The sequence below is a fragment of the Oreochromis niloticus genome, linkage group LG18 (genome assembly GCF_001858045.2).
Source record: "Oreochromis niloticus isolate F11D_XX linkage group LG18, O_niloticus_UMD_NMBU, whole genome shotgun sequence".
NCBI classification, from domain to species: domain Eukaryota; kingdom Metazoa; phylum Chordata; class Actinopteri; order Cichliformes; family Cichlidae; genus Oreochromis; species Oreochromis niloticus.
Genome location: NC_031982.2, coordinates 32,078,543 through 32,100,076, shown reverse-complemented (window position 1 = coordinate 32,100,076; position 21,534 = coordinate 32,078,543). Strand labels below are relative to the sequence as shown.

Sequence of the window (21,534 nt, the reverse complement as noted above, 5' to 3'; positions counted from 1 at the left end):
CACAGAACTTCCAGTTGGATCAACAGTCACAGCAAGAATCAGCATCTGCACATTTATCATCAAGAGCAGCAGGGGGCGCTGTTACACACAGAGGCAGGTTCTCTCCCAAATTTGTCCAGAACAAGAGCTGAGCAGCTTTTTCTGTGAGTCAAAGTATTTCTAACAGATTACAGCAGATCACAGAGCCTGTGTCAGCTCACCTATCAGAATCAAACAGTGAAGCTGACCTGTGTAAGTCAGCAGGTCAGACAGTATGTTAATGAGGGGAAATCTACAAAGCAGTAATGAATTTTTCACAAACCACATTTAATACAAATCTATGATACGTCCATAAGTCTGCACAAGTCAAGATAGAAGTCAAAACTTCTATCATATAAATAAAGATTTAATTGCAATATGTTCACTTATATTACTATAAACAATAACATAGGGAAAAGTAGAAAACTGCACATTGTAACTATGAGAATCCACAGTTAAAATCTCAGGACTTTGCTTTTAAAACTCAGAGTAATGAGCAGAGGTGACAGAGGTGAAGAGTCATTAACACATGAGGTCAAAGGTCACTCAGTACAGCTAGAAGAAGGGAAATCTACAGTCTGACCTCATGTGTCACTAAACATCAAACTGTTTAGTTTGATGTTTATTTCTGGGCTCTGACTACCTGCAATATGTATATTACCTGCAGAATCATATTGAACCCGACTCCTCGCAGTCAAAAATACCTCCCTCAGTCACCTCAAGCTGCAGAGGAGCAGTGTGTTGTGTTGTGTTGTGTTGTGAATGACGCGTGCAGAGCAATCCAGCATTATAATAATCCTGGGATAAGAACTAGTTCTGATGGAGTAAATCAGTGTTTTTCATTCTGCTTTTCTGCCGAAGAAGCTTCTCATCAGGAATGCAGAGACTGATGAAAGAAACACAAGGTTCCTCCAAGCTGATAGCAAATTACAATAATTAATAAATAATAATAACAAACAATTAGACTGTAACATCAGCTGGTAAAATAATATCAGTATATTGTCAAGGTTCAGATATTGAGGAGGAATCCAAAATAACCACCACTGATCCGGCCGTGTGCAATTAGACGGCATTTTAATAGATACACATGTGGAGCCCCAACACGGTGCAGATTCAGTGTTGGACTGTCTAACAAGCATCAGAACAAAGGTTTTTATAGGGGTGAAACAGTACAGCCCCTCTCCTGTTGTCAGGCAGATTCAATGCAGCATACGTCAAATCAAAACCACAACTGTTCAGTTAACTTTTGACACAGTTTAAAAGAACATTATCTTCGGGTCGAACCCAGGTGCTTCCCCTCATCTCGCCTTCGCCGTCGCTTGTCTCTGGAACATCCTGCACCTGCTTCTCAAACAGTCACGTACACAACCTAAAAACTGCAACCCTAGCAAAACAGGCTTAAACTTTCCCCTACTAAATGAGTCTACTGCTGTGCGTGTGTGTGCTATGTTGCCCTCGCTCTGCACTTTATTTGACCTCTCTAACTATATGTGTCTGTATGTCTAACCTCAACTTAGGCAACCAGGCTAAGGCCATCCTGTGTGTACTGATCTTGACTTATATGTAATATATATAAAACAAATATTTCAATCTAATACAACTGCTTAAAACTTAATCAAAGCTTAATCAAAGATATAGATGCATAATAAAATAACCTGCTCAAAATCCTTGCACTCAGACTCTGCTTTCGGTTTCACTTCCTGCCCTGCACACTCTGCAAACCCACGGTTTCCTGTCAGCCTGCAACTCAGCCTCTCACTCACCGAAAGACACACACACACACTGTTTAAACATCTGAATGTAATACCAATATTAATAATAAAAGGAATGGTAATACCGATTATGAAAATAGCAACAAATAATAGCAGTAAAATATCTTCTTTAATTCTACAATTCCCTCTCTTGACGTCTCCTCCAGAGACGTCACCACACCATTTTCTTGTGTCACTCCTCGGCCCACTCAGCTGCTTCCCTGTCCACCCATGACGACATGGACATTGGGGTCACTGTTCCCGCTTTGACCCTCTCTAGGCGTCCTCTGGCTCAGCAAACCAGACAACTTCATGTCATCTAGGTGGTCCAGTAATAAAAGGCCAGCTCCCACTTGAAACACTTCCTGCTTAAGTGGTCTCTGCTCCTTTTCTGGGTCCCTCTCTTGTCCTCTTCATTCAACCCTGATTCAACTTAATATCACTCAGAACATGTACCTACTTACGTATTCGGTTCTTGACTTTTATTTCTATATATTATTCAACCTTACTCGTCATTTCTAATACTCTTAAAGCGCTGCTTTCACAGCTCTGCATATGTCTCCGGTTGCTCGCCCTGTTCTCCCTTATCTGATCATCAACATCCTGTCCTGTCGCAGCTCCATGTACCTCTGATCTCAAGTCACATTTCCTGTGTTATTTCGGTTCTTGGTATAACATTTTATTTCATTTTGCTGCTCTTAATGTAATAATACATTCTAATTTATACTTTATCAGACTCAACCACAATATCTAAGCTTTCTCCTCTTTACTTCTGTATTAAAGCAAAAAAATTCGTCACTTCAACAAGCATTTGTTATTCTGTAACTGCATTTTATGTAATAAGACTCATGTAGGGCTGCATGTGTTATCTCAATATTTTTCAGGTCACCCAGTTTAGTTACAAGCAAACCCCTATTTAATTAGTTCCTCCTTTCTGTCACTTGTTATTGAACCAACTCAAATTCAGATAGAAGCTAAAGGAATTCCAGGCCCTTGGCCTCGCCTATGTTTAACTCATGTGTGTTTGTAAGCGTGAATGCTGTTTATCCTTCTGTTGCTCCAAGTCCCCCGCAATATATCGACTGAGACATCACGCTCGTCGAAGCTTATGACCTTAGATGGACTGAACATCAACTCTGTTAATGAGCACGATCGCAATGTGTAAGTAAAAATCATTTCTACATATATAATCTCCAATATTATTCATTTGAGTCAGTGACACTTTTAACACTCTCTTAATATGCTCTGTCTTCTACCCTAGCAATAAATCAATGTAATAGCTGTATGTGTAAGCTTGGATTATAACCACTTACCCTAAAAATAAAAATAAATCAAACATTTTCTACTCCTAAAATCTTCACTAGTTTTCCCCAAATTATTATTATTCCCACAGTTTCCCTTTCAGTTTGGTGTACAACTTCTTATGGACACCCTTTATCTTCTGAACAGAATACAGTTCATTTTACTCCTTTAACCTAAACATGAAAATAACAATTCCTGCCTCAGTTTTACCATATCTAAATTATCACAAAAAACCCATAATTATAAAATCATCCTAAAACCCATTTCAAATTAAACAAATTAAAGCTTAAACCCCTCTCTTTTTTGACACATCTCATGTGGCAAAAAACTCAAAACGCTTCATCCAAACTTATAAAATTAAAAGGAAAAAAGTTAGTCATATCATCTCTCAGAACAGCTCAGCGATCCTCCTCTGCTCCGAGCCTGAAACCTGTATTCAGTGTTGGGGAGTAACGGAATACATGTACCGCCGTTACGTATTCAGAATACAAAATATGAGTAACTGTATTCCGTTACAGTTACCGTTTAAAAAGGTGGTATTCAGAATACAGTTACTTTGGTGAAATAAATGGAATACACGGCGGTACTTCCCTGTTTCATATTGTCGCGGGTCAGGATTGTTTGGGTTTGTTTGACAGCTACGTTCTGTTGTTCCAGGCGGCAGCGTTACGGTTGCCATGGTTACAGGGTGACACGCTCTCTCTCTGCATGTTTCCTGGGTGAGAGAGCGCTTTTTTGTTGTTGTTGTTGTGCTAAGCTAATAGAAAGAATGCTACAGGCATAGCTCTAAAGCATGTAGCCTGATGGGCAGTGTAGTCCGTGCTGCAGGGAGAATGGACTACCGTACCCGTGATGTGTCTGTGAGCGAGGGAGGGAGAAAAGGGAAAAGTCGGAGCTGTCACGGAGCAAAAACGGTAGCTGGAAGCATGTAAATATAATAATAACCACTGCAGCCAAGAAGAGTGCCTGAGGAGCCCATTTGTAAGTAAGCTATTAAGACTCAACTGTACACTGTGTTCGTGTTTTCCTCCGGAAACAATAAGTTCCGTTGGAGCAGCCTTTCAACGCCTCTCTCTGTCTCTGGCAAGCAAAGTTGACCCAGACAACAAAGTAAAGCTAGTTTTCGGCTACCAGCCCGACACGGAACCCACCGTATTAGCCAGAGGTCCCTTTACTACGTTTCGGACCTTCAGTAACAGTAATAAATCACAGCAATAGTACATTCACGTAGTTGTAAACAGCATGATAATATATTAAGTAATCCAAAGTATTCAGAATACGTTACTCTCATTGAGTAACGTAACGGAATACGTTACAGAATACATTTTGGGGCATGTATTCAGTATTCTGTAATGGAATACATTTTAAAAGTAACCTTCCCAACACCTGTATTCAGGAATGAAATCAGTTTAATCATCATGTCAAATATTTACAGACTCCTGGCACCCCCAGAGCCTGCATACTTGGTACTTCTGGAAACAAAACCTGTGTATTAATTTGAACTTCACATTTCATACTCCATTTACCCCCTTATGATCCAATCTGTGTTATAAGAAAGAAACCCCAAAACAGCACAATTATCAAACAAATAGATTATAAAAAATAGCAGCAGAAATAGCAGCAAAATATGAAACATGTGTTTCTTTGTCCACATTTATTCACCCCCACCTTGGTCCAGTCACTCACATTCATTCACACGCATTCACACATGATGTTTGCTGATATCGATCCTTCCCCCCAAATAATGAGACACTCCACATCAGCAAAATGAGCTCAATCATTTGTTTTATTTCGTTTTCCTTTTTAGGAAACTAGTCCTTTAGGCTTTTACCTGGATTGAATCGCTACAATCCTTTTAGACAGGGACTCACAGCCAATCAGGTCCCCAGAAGTAGCCCTCTCCTCAGCCAATTATAATCCGGAGAAGCCCACCTTATATTTTGTTCTCCCGAGAATTTTGTCAGCGCTGTCATGTTCACTCTCCTCCAGGCCTGCTTCAAAACAAAAATGAGAAAAAGAGAGCTGATTATTAGCTCATCAAAGTACAAAACAAAATCACCTGACGGGTTTTCTCTGAGTGCACTACTACAAAAACTATGGGCCCTTTTCGACATGTCCATGTTTATTAAACCTCCCTCTATTAAAATAAAAACAACACCCTCAAAATCTTACACAATCTTAAATTTCACCCGTCCAATGCACCCCGTACCTCATCACACGCTGCACCGTTCTGCACACAACAATGTCTCAGGCTCAGACTCAGCCTAAGATATAAGCCCATTACAACAACGTATCATCACTAAATTATAAATTCCTCTGAACAGATCTAACCACCATAATCAATAATCCTGTTACTTTACCATTATACTTGTCGCAAAATAATCCTCCTCAGTCACTGCTCCGTTTCCTCAACTGCACACCGTCAGTGTGTCCCCACAGTCACACACGCGCACAGGAAGTGCCTTCGTCACCACTCACTCCAGCTAATTTGCATACTGAGTCATATCTCAACAAGTTGCTGTGACAAGAGAAATGCCTGTTTAAACCTTAACACCTTGTTCAATTATTTTAATTTTCTTTCTATCATAATCACTGGTTCTGATCACTCAGTGCAAGAGCACTCCTAATTCACTCTTATGAAAACTATTTTAATCATTTTCCTCTTCCAGAGCTCACTCCCTTATCATGCGGCTTCTTTTGAGTCAACTTCAAACTTTTAAGTCTATTTTATTAAACATTCACACCATTCTATCACTCATACAATTAGCAAGCTGATTCAATTGCATGTGTTTGTGTTCTTAGCCAAGTTTGATCAATGTCTATGCATTAATCCTCATGAGCTTGTCTTTGTCTTCTTAAGATTAATGCATTCTCTGTTTGTATGTATGGTTTTGCATATGTTGCTTTGCCGTATTTCAGACTCCTTCACAATTCTCCACTTTAAACAGTCAGTTTTTCTCCTTCCCCGAATTACTAGCCCAAACTTTTCGATTTCCCACCTTAAATAACAGCCCTCCTGGTCTTCAGCCAGCAGTTAGGGCTTGCTTTCAGGTTCCTGGACACATCATGCTGTGAACAATTCAACCAGAAACTTGCCTTAACATATCCATTGATGTTAACCTATAATTCCTTCCGACTGCTGCATCTGGAGAATTGGTCCAGGTCTGCTTTGCTCCTAAAAATAACAAACTGAGACATTTTCATTATTATCATCAGTGGTTCAAAGACCCATTTCTCTTTCTCTGGTCAGAAAAACCGATTATGTCATGTATGTAAGCGTGTTCTTCCTTGCGTTATGTGGTCATGTAAATGCAGTGTAAGCTGTTTTCTTCATTGCATGCCTTCATTGTATTCTTCCTTGCATTTTTCTGTATTCATGTCAATATACACTAAGTGTAAGCTGTTTCTTCATTGCATCTTAAATTGCATCAGTTTTACTTCATGGATCTTTTCTCTGAGTTCTGGATTCAAACTATCTCACTTCTGATTCATTCCAAAAATAATTTCACCTGTAACAATTTGTGCATGTGTTTTCTATTCATTAATATAATTGTCACTTATTCTCCTTCATTATTTTTACCTTTTGTATTGTTTACCTCTTTGTTGTGACGTTGTGGACATCCCTAAACCATCATGAGACCAGGCTTCAATTTCAACCCAATCATATCCTATATACTTGCAGTCAAACTTGTCCTGGTTCACCTGACCTTGGTCCCTCTCTTCACACTGTCCTGTTCGGGCTTCAAAATTCCAGCAAACACCTTCTGTTTCTTCTCTGTTTTGGTCTTTCAGTATTCTTCTTTTACGTTAAGTTCCAGTCTGGCAAAATATCACATTCAGTGCCTTCGACTCAGTGTCCCCCAGTCCTGTGACACTGTTCTTGACCAGTCTCCAGTTCCCCCTGCATATTTTATCACGGGGATTCCTCCATTCTGCTTCTGGAGTCGTCAGTCAATCTTATTTTCATTTACTCTCTTGTTCTTCTCCAGTCATCTTTCAGTCTTCTCTTTCAAAATTACTTCAAGCATGGCAAACATCACACTCAATGCCCAATGCTTTTCCACAGTTCTTTATCCCACTGTTCAACTGCCCAGCCTATAATTCACAGTACATGTTGCCTCACTTTTCTTACATGCTGCTGCTGGTGTCGTCAGTGTTAATGGTTCGGTTCCTTTTGTCTGCTGTTGATCCACGATGTTCTGTCGGTCTTCATCAGGAGATTAGCTGGCCTTTGAGGTCCTTCTCAAGGTCAAGGACAAAGTGACAGGTGAAGCAATAAATTTCAGCCGAAATGTGGCCTGTTTTTCCAATTGTGTTAATCTATGCTTTTGCCGCTGTACTCAAGGGTTCCAGGTTGAGAGAAGTCCACCTGTATTAACACACTCAAGCATACAATTAATATCCTTTTCATTTCTTTTCTTTTTTTTTTTGTCATCTATCTGTAGTTTAACTCGTCTCTCTCTCTGAGTTCTCCCTTCACACACTCCGTTCCTTTTATGTGCATGCAGGTTTACATTCAGTAAAATGCCTCAGCTTGGATGGGCTGATGCGGTTCCTCTTAGTATCTGCTTCTTTAAACTGCAGCCAGATGCTGCTTTGTTTACAGTGTTAGTCATATTTATGTGTTTTTGTGATGCACTCGCACTTTCCTGCTCACCGCTGTCTCACTCACTAAGGAGTAGTGATGTGGGGAGTGATCCTGAAATGTCGATACTTCCAATACCGGCATTTCATGTTGCAGGCTCAATTTCTATATAAAAATATCAATATCTAATTTGATTACATTTGTTTTAAACTGTAAATATGACACACAGACCAAAGTAAACTCGGCGATACTCTGTTATAGGAACTACAATCGCCTTCCGCCTCTCATTCACATGCATGGTATGGCTCCTCAAGAGTGTGAGCCAATGAGAAACCCGAGGCACAAAACGTTAGACCACAAAACACACAATCTTGATTTTACTCACAGAAAATTACTGCGTTTATGTTCAACATAGAAATTATGCTGTGTGCAATGTATGTGGGAATACAGTTAAATACTGTGGCAACACAACAAACCTTGTTAAAAAAAGAGGGGATTCGGCTCTTCTGATTCACTACCAAGCATCAGCTCTTAGAGCCGATGCCTTTGAGCATGACACATGACGACTTTCTTGTGTTCAAATTTGAATACACTCCTCCCCCACAGACCTTCCCTCTCTGCCCGCTCTTCGGCGATTATCCAGTTACCCATATAAGCAGCTCTGTTCGCTCCAACTCAGTCAGTGAAATCTGTCCATGGATGTTGGTGTGTGAACAATTTGAGTTGAAAGAAGAGCAGCAGTATTTTTTTTTTTATCTGTTTGTCTTACAGCAGGAAGCGTTTACTGACAAACACTTCCACATTTCTGCTTCAGCTTATTTTTTGCTTAAAACTCGTTTTATTCATGTAGTAACATTATTTTATTATTCCAGACTTAAAGAAAATGTTTGATTCCAGATGAATCGACTCTCGTGTTTCCTGCTTTTTACTCGATGTGAATCAAAGCCGTTCATGTTTTATATTAACTTGTTTTTCTTGTGTTTCTGATCAGTCGTTCATTTCTAACCAGCAGCTTCTTTCTCCTCTGAGTCTTTCACACAACTGCAGACACTTCGTTCATCAGCGTATCATTAAAGTATTAACGTGAACAAAGTGGACAGCTCACTCTCTTTTAAACTGGTGAGTAAAAACTGCTGGAGATTTGACTGTTTCTTTTCTTTTACTTTATTTTTTATTTATTTAAACAACTCTCCTATCTAATGCAAATGCAGTTTCTCCAGAGAATTATATTTTGTATCCAAGATACAAAACAAGGCATGTTCTAGAAATGATATAACCTAATAAATCACAGAGAGCTGAGTGAATTTTGACCCAGAAAATATGAATTTTTCTACATGTGTGTATGATCTGGTTCATTCCATCTACACAGTCTCCAACGCTGTTGTTTTGTGTTAGTTTGTTTATTTTTAATCTTAGGTGTAATAAAATAACAAATTTGGGTTTTTTTTCAAAACCAATTTCCTCCACTTTAATGATTGAGTTGTGTTTTTATGATCTTTTATGTTATTAACAAAGTACTGTATGTTTTTTTTATATATTTAGTAGTGTGTCACACAAACAATAAATATTGCCAAAAAAAAGTACGAAATCTTTGGGGGTGCTTTGATTCATTTTGATTCATTCCCTGTTCACACATGACTGTGTTGCTAAACACAATTCCAACAACATCATCAAGTTTGCGGATGACACAACCATCATAGGCCTCATCACAGACAACGACGAGACGGCCTGCAGAGAGGAGGTGATGGCACTGTACGAGTGGTTTCTGGAAAATAACCTGACTCTCAACATCAGCAAAACTAGAGAAATGATGGTGGACTACCGGAAACGACCAGTCAGGGAACACCAGCCCATCCACATCAACGCTGTCAAGGTCGAAAGGGTCAGCAGCTTCAAATTCCTTGGAGTCAACATCACTGAGGACTTCTCCTGGACCCTTCACACAGACACTGCTATCAGGAAAGCTCACCAGCGGCTTTACTTCCTGAGGAGGCTGAGGAAGTTTGGCATGAACGCCAACATCACCTCAAATTTCTACAGGTGTGCAATTGAGAGCTTGCTGACGAGCTGCATCACAGTTTCTGTGGAATACAGAGTTCGTCAGGTGTGGCGTTTACGTGCGCATGCGTACAACATGCAATTAAGTGGCGAACCATCCTACATTTGTGAATATTAGCTAGAAACATACTCTGACAGGTAAAATGAAATGCCAAACCATGCTACCTTTGTAAATGTTACCTACAAGCATACTTTAATGCATAGGTGTCAAACTCTTTGGCCTGCAGCGTATAATTACATTTGGCCTGTGAAGCCATACAAAATTACTATTAGAGCTGCTCTGTTGGTGTTTTGGCGCATCAGTCACGACAGGACCCATTGCCACCCTCTCCTCTGTTGACCATAGTCATAGCAACCATGCAAATACTGCATGCTACCTATCCCAAAATGGCAAAAAGAAAGGCAGAAAACAGGAGCTTTCTGAAAGGTGGAAGAATATGATGAAAATTTGATAAATGACAAAATGATAACATTTAATTCAGAAGGCTGCAAATACAATTTTTATTTAACAAATGAATTCACCTGATGTTTTATTTAATTGAAATTTTGATTTTGCATGTGTGCAATATTAAGTTTTTATTAGTTTTATATATTGTTTAGTATTAAGAGTTGCTTGTTCCATATTTAGTTTTTCAGCAAAACTTGTTTGAGTCCATAAGAAAAGATTCGTTGTTATATTTGGAGGAATATTTTTTTCAATGATTATTAATGTTAGCCTGCGACTTTGATCCAGTTATGAACTTTGGCCTACAGTGTATTTGAGTTTGACACCCCTGCTTTAACGGGTAAAATGAAGTGGCAAACCATCCTGGCTTTATAATTATGAGCTACAAGTATACTCTGATAGGCAAAGTTAAGTGGCAAACTGTCATACCTACTTAAATTTGTGCTGGATTTACTCTGTGACTACTCTGCTGGAACTCTTCTTATATTTATTGTTTGTTTACTTGCACTGCTGTAACTGGAGCCTCGTTGTCTCGTCTCTCTATATACTGGACTGTTTGTAGCGGAGATGACAATAAAGTTTACTTTGACTTCAGCAGCGAGCAGGCGCACCGAGGGCTCTTGCGCTCACTTTACAGAATTTGAAAAAACATCGGTGCAAATTATAAGTCTGTATTATAATGTCTGGTGTTTTCGTGTTTGTTGTTTTGTTTTTATTTTGTTTTATTTTGCGAGTTGGTTATTAGATGCTGCTCCAGCCAGTCAGAGAATCCCCCGCCGCCCCGCCCTCTCCTCCCTGTGCCGCAAGCAGCAGGCGCACCTCGTAAACGGAGTGCGCCCTTACTCCCAGCAAATGGGCGACAGAAAACCGATCGGTGCCTATGACATTCCGAAAATGCGCTAGCATGATGTCGGGGCAGCATGAGCGTTTTTGTTTTCTTTGGTTGTTGCCTGTGATGCCGCCCCCCACCACGATGCCGCCCCGGGCAACTACCCATGTTGCCCGTATCAAAAACCGCTACTGCTAATAGCTGTTTCATTCACGACTGACACATTAGTCACAGGATGGTTTAACTTATTTCATTTCACTGAATATGTGAGACAAGCTAAAGTAGCATTATATATTTATGTTTAAGACACAATGATATAATTGGCTATATTTTAATTAGTTCCCACGCTGAGCGATCCTGTTGGTGAACGTGGAATAAATCATCTGTAAACTAAGAACTTGTCCGTATGGTGGCTGACAGGAGTAACAGCGACTCGTGAGATAATTAACAACAAAGAAACACAACTATAATTGTACAGTGGGGGACTAGCTCATTGTTCTTCTCATAGTTTCAGGCTACGTCCACATTGATGCGTTTTCAAACGAAAATGAATCGTTTTCTCCGTCCACACTGAGACGGCGTTTTCGTTCAAGGAAAACGCATACATTTGAAAACACTGCTTTTGCGTTGCAGTGTGGACACTGGAAAACGATGACGCATGTTAGTCATGTGATGCAGTCATGTGACCAATTAAACTAAGATAGTGGAGGGCATCATACAGCAGTGGATTTGTTTGCTTTTAATTTTGACAGCCCTAAAGATTAATATCAGTCTGTACATGCTCCTGATAGTTTTTCTTCATATTCTTTAATTCTCACTCGCTTTTGCAACTTTGTACTTTTGTGTTACTCGCAGCAACAACTCCACCTCATTGTTGCCTGGAGGTTCAGCTGGTCGTTGATCAGCTGTCTCTCTCTCTCTCTCTCCCTCTCTCTCTCACCATGGCTGAACTCATTATGGGTTCACGCCCTTGGCCCACACCCTCGGAGGAAGAAACACCTGTGCCTCATCAGTGTGGATGGTATTTAAGACAGGAAGAAACGGCTGTTCTTCGCTGGATCATTGTGAGAATCGCGTCAGTGAAAGTCGAGCGTCTCAGCAAGTATTTTCCCGTGCAGTTTGTGTTTTTGAATCTAACAAGCCTCTCTTTGTGTACAGACTCCCTGGACTGTTTCCCTGGTGTGCGAGTGGATTCGTGTTTGGATTGTGTGGAGAGAGACAAGCGTGTTCCCCTGGATTTTCCCCGGAGTCCTGCCCCCCTCACCTTTTGTACATAGCACTGCCTCGCACCCTTGTAAAAAACACTGCCCCGAATCTGTGTATAAAAACTCATTGGACATTGTTCTTTAATGAATTCTCTTGTGTGCATCATCCCTGGAGTCCAGCGCGTGAGTCCACCTTGTACTTCGTGACAGTTAGTCCATTTAAAAAACTCTGTGCTTTTCAAAGAGCTGGAAAGTAAATACGTGGCAGACAGAAATGAGGCAGGTCGAATCGTCTTGCGTTTCACGCATGCGCAGTACTGGAACGTAAGCGTTTCAGACGTTTCAATGTGGACGCACAACTCTGTGAAAACAACTGAAACACTAGTGTGGATGCGGCGCGTTTTCAGACAAAAACGCTGTTTTCAAAACTATCCGGGCTAGTGTGGACGTAGCCTCAGTCTGGAAAAGAAGTGTTTCTCGATCCCACAAGCACCACTGTGAGCCTGTCTGCTGCCAGCAGCCGACTGGGGGACTTGTGTCTGTCAGACGCAACACAAAGCCCCACAGCTTTCAACTCTGCACTCGACAGTTTCATCGTTTCATATACTGATGTAATCACAGCGATTTTAGCAAAGATTATTTAGTTTTGTGACGTAAAAGAAAGAGGAATTTGGTGACCTTGGTCCATGAGAAGTCCATAACAAATAAGTTGGATATGGATGAATCTGTAAGAGTTTTTTGGAAAGGTAAACAGGAGACTGTTGTTGTAGAGTGGACTGAGGAGACAGGAGAGTGGAGCTGTTTAGTTGCAAACAGACTTCAGCTGCTTGCAAAACAAATAAGCTTAAAGAAAAACCTGAAAGACATGGTGAATTGTTTTTTTGTTTGTTTGTTTTTTTGTTTTTTAATTACTATGCCAACCCTTTTTAGTTTTGTAAATATTGACTATATTGAGAAACCTTATTTTATTCTTACTTTATTTTACAAATTTATTTAAGAATTAGGCCATTCAATAAAGATGGATTTTATGTTGTAAAGATCTGGATGGACAGTTTAATTTATTCTTTATTTTATTTTATTTTTTTAATTCCATTTTTGAGTTTTATTTTTTAAGACTTGATGAACTGGATTTTTTTAAATAACATTGCCATCCCTTTTTATTTTTGTTAATATTGGCAGTAGTAAGAAGTATTACTGTTGGGCTTGGATGTATTTAATATAGGGCATCTAATTAGTGTTTTTAGTTCAGGATCTGATGAGGAATGTTTTATTTTATTTTTTGTTGTTTTGTTTTTCTGTTTTCCCCCTGACGGATTACCACCTTAATGTGGTCAGGGGGGTTTGCGTGCCTCAGTGACCCTAAGAGCTAGACCAGCAGAAGTTTAGCCTTCAGGTGGGACACCCAGGTTGGTCTAGTGTTAGGGTAGAGGCCTGACAAAGTGCAATCCAGTTACATGACAAAAACAGTTATCAAGAGCACCCCACCCAACCCCCACCACTTTCCTGTCTCCATTGCCACCATTTGCCCCCTTTACGTTTCTGTCTGCCCCCTCATATATGCTTGTCTAGAACCGGCCCAGGTCGACTATGACAAGTTGCTCCGTTTGGTTTCACTTTTTTCATAACTCCTCCTATGAGGTGTTCAAGCACCCCAAATTTAATCAGAGCACCTTTAAAAATACTAGTACTACTATATTAATACTAGTAATAATACCACATGTTAGTATTATTTTCTGGAATTATCATTAAACATTATATTTTCTTAACTTATCTAATGATGACATACAGGACAGATGAGAACAAGTTTTATATGCAGTGTTTATGATGTCATGATGTTACAGTGCGCTCACACAGAGGCTGATTTGCCATTAATCGCCAAAGACTTTCTTTGCTGTGGCAGAAAGAAGATGAAGAGATCATTTCATGGCACAAATCAGTGATGCAGATTTAAAACACACTTTAACTGAAATACAGCAAAAGTTCAAACTGTTCTGATAATACGGGGACGTTGCTGTGACTCAAGTGTCTGCTTGTTTTTATCGGTTCTCTAAATAGCATCAAAAACATTAGTTAATGAAGTTTAAACCACTAGAGATTATAAGCTAACTTTAACCTTCTGATCCACTAGTCTGCTTGTATCCACGGGTTGCCAGCTGAGAAGCTGATGAAATGTATTATTTTAGTTTGTTAAAGATTTCTGTTCCTACTCTGATCGAATTGGGCTTCAGTGTTTGTTTGCAGTACAGCTCCACATCCAGGCGACAGCAGATGAAAATTATGTTACCTGTCAGCGTCCAGCTGCAGCCTGTGTTCAATATTAAACTGAAACTGAGACATTATTATTTAAAGGTTGCAGGTTACTGCAGGATAAACAGGTTAGTTTTCAGCACTGTGATGGATTTAAAGTACAGAACAGTGTGTGACTGCTGCACAGTGGCTGTGGTTTCATGCTCAGAGTTTGGTTACATCAAGTGTAGCAGAGATGAATTTGCAGGTAAGCTGAAGACGCTTAGATTCACTGAATTTCACCTTCATACCAGCTGAATAGTGTCTAATATAAAGACAGCATAAACAATTTACTGTCAGTATAAAGGATGGAAATCAGCCTGTTCAACTCATAAAACATCAGCAGACATCTGGTTGAATTCACTTGTGTAAATCCACAAAGAGCAGCAGGTCAGCTGATCAAAGCCTGTACATTCAGAAATAGAAGCTCTCAATAGAAATTATTGTGAGTTGTGATCTTTTCCCGACACTGAGCCATTACAACTGATTTTAGGGTTCCTCCACCTGCTGAATCCACTTTAACCCCTGACTGCTCGTTTTCCTGTTTAGAGACAAAGTCGCCCTCTACAATGTACACTGTTAGACATTTTATTGTATTTTTACAGCAACTTACTGGCAACACTATTGCCAGTAAGTTACTGTAATTACTGATCTACAGTATCTTTACTGTTGTGATGTTTTACAGTTCAACCACTTTACTGTAAACATATATTACAGTATAACAGCTTTACTGTAAACGTGGTTTACAGTTAGAAAGACTTACCGTGATTAAGTTTTATAGTATCACTGTACTGCAAATGTGGTTTATGGTATAACACTGTAATTGTATACAGTATAATTTGTTTAGACTGTAATTGTGTTTTGCAGCATATAAAATAATATTAACATTCATATTCAATATAAGAACATTTACAAAAAACAATATAATTCAATAAAGTAGTCTCAGAATAGTGAATTAAACCAACATTTATTGTTGATAATTTTTTTAACAAGAAAAACATTTTTCAACTGAATAAAAACAATGTCAATAACCAAAATAAATAGAAGCGTCCATGAAAACTACACAGTCCTTCAACTTTCTGTGTCTGATTTTTTTTAAGAAAAACAGTTTTTCATTCCACTAAAAACAGGACAAACCCACCAGCATGAACATTAAATAAACTATTACAATTGTAAAACAAAAATCATTTACAAAATGTAGTAATTATCAGTGGGTCCCAGGAAATAGAATGTGACATGGGATTTAGATTTCTGTTACCAGGATGGTCGGGTTCAGCGTAGTCTTCGTCACCACCTGTCAAAGACACATCATCAATATTCATGTTTGCTCAGGTTATTCACTTGTTCACATCTGTCTGAGATCATTCATACTGTTGTATGGATGTGTGTACAGTATGTACAGTTAAGCCCATAATTATTCATACCCCTGGCAAATTTTGACTTAAAGTTACTTTTATTCAACTAGCAAGTTAGTTTTTGACTGGAAATGACACAGGCGTCTCACAAAAGATAATAAGATGATGTACAGCACGCATCATTGTGGAAAAAAATATTTCTCAGCTTTTATTTACATTTGAGCAAAAAGTATCATGTCCAGAATTATTCATACCCTTTACAAACTGTCACAGTCTCTGGGAAAATCCAAAGTTCCATCCATTCCAAATAGTCAAAGCTGTTCTAAAGCATCCTAATTACCCTGATTAATTGGAAATAGCTGTTTTGATCAACTCAACAGGTGAAAAACAGCAGCTCTCTGCAGGTGGTCTGTGGACATTCATGGCTAAGACAAAGGAACTCAGTGAGGACCTGCAGCTGTGCATTGTGGCTGCTCACAAGTGAGGAATGGGCTACAAGGCCATATCCAAATGTTTTCAAGTTCCAGTGGCTACAGTGCAAAGTATTATTAAAAAATACAAGATGTTCCGCACTGTGGAAAATCTCAGAGGACGTTGTCGGAAGCCAAAAATGAAACCTGTGCTGGCCAGGAGAATAGTGAGAGAGGTGAAAAAGAATCCAAGGATCACCACCAAGGCCATTCTGGTGAATCTGGGCTCTGCTGGTAGCAATGTCTCAAGGCAGACAGTCCAACGGACACTGTTGGGTTCCACGGATGCAGACCAAGGAAAACGCCACTTCTCCAGGCACTTCTAAGGCACGCAAAAGCTCATTTGGCCTTTGCAAATGCTCATCTGGACAAAGAAGAAGATTTCTGGTCTTCAGTGTTATGGTCAGATGAAACAAAAATTGAATTATTTGGTCACAATGATGTTGCCTTCATTTGGCATAAAAATGGAGAAGCCTTCAACCCAAAGAACACCATCCCCACTGTCAAACATGGTGGTGGGAACCTAATGCTTTGGGGGTGTTTTTCAGCCAATGGACCAGGGAACCTAATCACAGTAAACAGCACCATGAAAAAAGAGCAATACATGAAGATTCTCAACAACAACATCAGGCAGTCTGCAGAAAAACTTGGCCTTGGGAACCAGTGGACATTTCAGCACGACAATGACCCAAAGCATATAGCAAACGTGGTGAAGAAATGGTTAGCAGACAACAACATTAACGTTTTGCAGTGGCCTAGCCAGAGTCCTGACTTGAATCCAATTGAGAATCTGTGGAGGGAGCTAAAGATCAGGGTGATGGCAAGAAGACCCTCCAACCTGAAAGATTTGGAGCTCATTGCTAAAGATGAATGGGCAAAAATGCCTGTGGAGACATGCAAAAAGCTGGTCTGCAATTATAGGAAGCGTTTGATTGCCGTAATAGCCAATAAAGGCTTTTTTCTATTGATTATTGAGAAGGGTATGAATAATTCTGGACATGATACTTTTTGCTAAAATATAAATAAAACCTGAGAAATATTTTTTTCCACAATGATGCCTCTTGTACATCGTCTTATTATCTTTGGGGAGACACCTGTGTCATTTCTGCTCAAAAAAGAACTTGCTTGTTGAACAAAAGTAACTTTAAGTCAAAATTTAGCAGGGGTATGAATAATTATGGGCTTAACTGTATATAATTATCAGCTATGTAAAAGATATTATCATCTCTGTATTCTTACCTAGTTGGAAGTCCTCCAGAGAGCCGCTGGAGGAAGGTGGTGATCCGAGGGCTGATGCTTGTAACCTTCCTCTTTACGACATGACCTGTCTTGCGGCTTGTACCAAGTTTTGCAGGGCATTTTGTTCCCATGTCTGGATTGATCCTCACAAAGAACCTTTTAACGGAAAAAAGGCTGCTTTAATTTCAAAATTAAAACATACATTACAGCAATCACCTATATGTTTCTGCAACTGTAGTCAAGCTATCACATATATTTCATTCCTAAATGGTGTAAGCTTTAATGGTGTAAAGTATTTACCTCTGTATCATCTCCAGTGTGATGGACGCTGACTCCTGATACTCAAGGTTGAAAACGTAGTATGACGCAAAGAAGCCAGCAAGGGTGCTGCCAAAGTCATGCATCTGCTCAGGCTCATAAAATACCTTGCCCTCCAAACTGATCATCCAGCGGCTTGCAGACATGAAATTATTCCCTAAAAACAGAGAAGAGTCCAATAAGACAATGTGCTCACCCTTACAAATAAGGTTTCCACAAGAATGCTGAACAGCAGGCCTCACACTGTACAAAAATAGAATCCACACGGTTTGCTGCTATTTCTCTTATTATTTATTATGTAATGAAAATTATGATCAATTACAGGAAAAAACTGCCTAATGTTTTGGCATTTTGGCCTGTGCTGAAATGTTAGGCTGTTTTTTCCTGTTGGTCACTGTGTATAATAAATAATAAGAGAAACAGCAGCAAACTGTGTGTATTATATTTTTATACAATATAAAACAGACAAACCCCTGTTAATTAGCTGTGTGCTGATGTTTCTTCATATGATAACAAAATTGTCTTAATTCTGAACTACAAACACCACAAAATCTACACCTGTACATGGCTGCATGTGTGTGAATTTGACTTAACTTTTAATTTGCAAAGAGCATGGCAACAACACAACAGTGACTGAAAAACATCTCAATCTATTATCTGTTTGTTCTATTATTAAAGAAGGGATCTACATTGCTTGGGTTGTATCAAAAAATGGGAAAAAGTTAAAAGAAAAACTATCTATAGATCAATGTTATTAACTTAAACCATGCAGACCCTGAAACACTGGAGGAAAAATTTTGGAGGGTCTGTCAAGCTGACGTTAAACCCCTTAACAATGGCACTGCCACTAACTGCGACTAATTTACAGACCACTACACTGTCTTGTTTTTTAAATGGAACCTATGAAACAATAAACCACAGTTGAGATTAGAGCAGGCTAACCTGCATGAGAAACTTCAAAACTGGGTTAGATTGTTTTAGCAGTCTTTAAATTTCAAAAAAAATGTTGTCTAACTTTATATGTCTTTTTACCTGCTGTTTTGTCTTGTCTCTCAAAGAACTGAGGCTACATCACACTGTCAGCGCGGCCAGCAAGGGCAGGAGGACAGCAATGCACCACACTGGGCGGGAAAAGACAGAGAGACAATTGTTAATTTAATGTGGCATTTATTTAACCCTTGAAAAATATATTTACATAAGTAAATAAAAGAAAAAAACACACAACCCATCTTTTCCAGAATAATTCAACTAATTGCTCTTTTGACCAACCTAACACAGACGTTACATGGTTTTCCTATGAAAAAGACCCTGGAAGACGTTGTATTAAAGGAAAAAAAACATGCTCCCCTTCCCACTTAAAAAAAATAATAAATATTAAACTTAGGTTGGAGTTCCTCGCGCCACCAACCTAATGTTATATTAACTTTTTAATGTTGTGTACTGCAGCTCACACAAAATTAAATAAAGCAGGCTAACCTACATGAGCAAGCTCAAAACTGGATAAGATTGTTTTAGCAGTCTCTAAACTTCCAAAAAAAAAGTTGTCTTTCTTTATTCTCATTAAATGTGTATTTTTACCTGCTGCTTTGTCTTGTCTTTCAAAGAGCTGAAGCTAAATGTGCCACTGTTAGCGTGGCTAGCTTCTCAATAGTCATAGAACAGAAGCGCAGGAGGACAATGCACCACACTCGGCGGGAAAAAGACAAAGACTGTGTTGCGCCTCTGTTCCTCGCCCCTCCCCGTGGAAAATATATATCTAAATATATATTTAAATAAGAAAAGAAAAAAACACACACACAACCTATTTTTTCCAGAATAATTCAGCTAATGTGCTATTTCGACCAAGCTAACACCGAGTTTAAGCCCCCCCTCCCCCCGACACACACAAAAAATATATATGCTCTTAAAAGTTAATAAACGAGTATGTTAGATAGGAGAGTCCTTTGCATTACCTTATGACGTCCCGTTCGCTGTTTCCACACAGAGGTCCAACAATAACGAGGTGCAAAATCTTTTGTCCTCTCGAGCATATCCTAACGAAGAGCTAACAAAGTTGGCCAGTCTTTCCTCTCCTGTCAATCACTGGATCACAGGTCATGTCAGTCAGGGTATGGAGTGGTGGTTGGTAGTGGTTGGTAGAGGTAGGTAGGTAGAGGTAGGTAGGTAGAGGTAGGTAGGTAGGTGGGTGGGCGGGGCCAGCATGCATTCAGTGTGTGTTTCACTAAGTTGGGTTGACTAGTTCCCAGAAGAGTTCTGTACATGTTGCACGTTCAGTAAATGAGCAATTCAGTTACTGCTCGACTGAGAAGCCTCCGCCAAATTATTACAATATTCTCCACTGACTAAAGTTCGCCTTTCTGCGTCTTTTTTAAATAACTTTATTCACTACTTGTCACAAGTACAAAATTACACAAAAACAGACAGCAGCAACAACCTAAGTGAAATCCAACAACAGAATAGTGGCAAGTTAAAAAATTAACAAAAGGAAGTGTGAATCTTGTTCAGGGTTAATCAGAGATAAGTGATGGAGATGCAACAATGTGAATTCTGCTTTTTTTATTTGTAGTTAACCCTATAGTCTTTACATATGAATGGAAGTCAATTAAGAAAACACAGAATTTTGGGAGAGATTTGGAGAACCTTGCTTTATAAAATTTCCCTACAAGGAGGCCTTTCTGCATTCTTTTCCCTCTCCCCAGGAGCAGCTGTCACTTGAATTGATCTCTATGGCAACGCAGTGGCAAGCACACATTTGCAGCAGCTGTGCATGTGCATACAACTGCATGCAGCAGATTAGATGATCAGAATTCTTGAACCTTACACACAGGCAAGTCCCCTAAAAAGTCAAAACCATAATACTTTCACTGGTATCATACTGACAAATGGCATAGGTTGGAGGAAAATCTGGAAATGGTTAGCAGTGAAAGAGTTAAAATGTAATGCACTATTGCAACCAACCACTGAAAGAGTAAAAATACACAAACAGTATGATGAACCATTCAAATCACATAATACAGTAGCACTACTGCTAATGTGTTAACGGTAGGTATAACTACTACCGCAATTTTAAAAAATACAGTAAGTTACTGTAAATAACCTTAATATACCCATAATGCATAGCAAATTACAGTAATTAACTGTAGAAATGTTTTCAGGTAAGTTACTGGGCATTTTGTGGTATTTTACTGTGAAAAATACAGCAAAGGTTAACAGTGTAGGCAACAGAAAATAGAGCCACTTTTTATTTTCCTTCTTTTTCTCTGCTCATGAGGCAGAGCTCAGCTACTTTTTACTTTCTTACTCTGAGTACATTTCAGAGCCTGTACTTTTTCACTTTTACTTAAGTAATGACATTGAATCAGTACTTTAACTTGTACTGGAGCATTTTTTAACACAGGAATCTGTACTTCTACTTAAGTACAACATGTGTGTACTTTTGCCACCTCTGCGTATCAGCCACATTAAAGTCTCCCTCTTCTGTGGTGCCGCCTTTACAATGTGTTACAGTCTTCTTTATCATCATCTTTTTCCACCTCTGAGGGGAAATTTTGATGCTGGTCCCCTTTGTCTGTTCACTGCCTGCTGGAAACTTACCTGCTCGCTGCCACTGCTCTTCCTCTCAGCTTTCCAGAGTAAGTCTGAAAACCCCCCCGGTTAGACATGTTGTTCTTTT

At 39.3% G+C, this 21,534-nt stretch overlaps 1 protein-coding gene and 2 long non-coding RNA genes across 4 annotated transcripts in view; 1 reads left to right on the top strand and 2 right to left on the bottom strand.

Annotated features, from left to right (window-relative positions):
* Positions 1–21,534, bottom strand: part of LOC109194440 (uncharacterized) — a 149,648-nt gene that overhangs the window by 41,654 nt on the left and 86,460 nt on the right. The window lies entirely within an intron of this gene.
* Positions 1–21,534, top strand: part of LOC112842877 (uncharacterized) — a 30,898-nt gene that overhangs the window by 3,416 nt on the left and 5,948 nt on the right. The window lies entirely within an intron of this gene.
* LOC109195597 (uncharacterized) lies at positions 15,428–19,968 on the bottom strand. Its single transcript, XR_002057146.2, has 5 exons — positions 19,814–19,968; positions 18,894–18,982; positions 17,844–18,018; positions 17,544–17,699; positions 15,428–15,773 (listed from the first exon to the last, which is right to left on the bottom strand). It is a non-coding gene; the product is annotated as an uncharacterized LOC109195597 (long non-coding RNA).